The sequence below is a fragment of the Somniosus microcephalus genome, chromosome 16 (genome assembly GCF_052327205.1).
Source record: "Somniosus microcephalus isolate GS21.2 chromosome 16, FLI_Smic_1.0, whole genome shotgun sequence".
Taxonomy (NCBI): Eukaryota; Metazoa; Chordata; class Chondrichthyes; order Squaliformes; family Somniosidae; genus Somniosus; species Somniosus microcephalus.
The window spans coordinates 72,117,618-72,118,705 of NC_141002.1; positions in this window are offsets into that span (position 1 = coordinate 72,117,618).

Consider the following 1,088-nt stretch of genomic DNA (forward strand, 5'->3'; position numbering starts at 1 on the left):
AGTTGTTGTTGTTTTCAGTGTTACTTTATATAATTTTTTTCTTGCATGCATGTGAATGAGTGAGAATATTTCCAGAAAAGTGTGGAAATACTTATTTTTGGAGTGTTTTCAATCTGCAAATTCAGCAAGAAGAGTGCAAAAATGATCCTGATTCGAGAGCACAACTTTGGAGGCAGGAACCTAGTGGTTCATTCATACTACAAGTTTAGCCTGGGTGCAAACCAGTTTCAGCTTCTGCCAACAAGAAACTTGTGAACTGTAAATTGGTTGTCAAGGCCCAAACTGACTGAGAAGTGAAATGCAGTGAAACTGTCTCCTCCAGGAAGTCTCACTCTGTTTCATCAAAGTGTTAGGTTGGGCCCTGACTTAGGAGTCAGGGTGCATTTACAGTATAACTGCAGCATCAGTGTGAAAGCAAAACCATTTTGCATATACGTACTTTACAATTGTAGTGTGAATGAACGTCCATTCCTTTCACTTTTAGTCAATTCTTTTGCACTTCTAAATTAGTTAGATTTACTTTTACTCTTGACTGCCATTGTGACCTTATTTTGTTAGAAGTTTTGGAACTGAATCTATTATTCAATACCAAAGTTTGGCTCTTAGAGACTATTATTGTTGGTTTTAAAGGTAGAAAGTAAACTTTAACACATTATTGTTTGGCTTGGCTGGAATATTTCAGATTCACTAGCAGTTGAAACAATGCAGGGAAACTTGGCTGAGGTGAGTTACTTCCCAGCATTGGCAAACTGAAAGCAAAAACAATTTCCCAGCTTTGACAGCATCCCTAACTCTGCCATCTGGCAACAAGTGAAAACTGAATCGGGTAAAGAAAATGTTTTGGAACAGAATCCATGGGGGAATTTAAAGTGCCAAATCTTGAGCAAATGACAGCAAGTTTAAGGTTTAGAGGAGGCTTATCATAGCCAAAAAGTAATCAACAAGAGCGGCTGAGAATAAATGGGTAAAGTAAATGAAATTGTGATGATGTTCCCTATACTATAAATATCAGCACTAGACGTAGCAATGAGACAAATAAAAAAAAATCATCATTCTATCACCATATTGGACAGAAATTCCAATGGTTC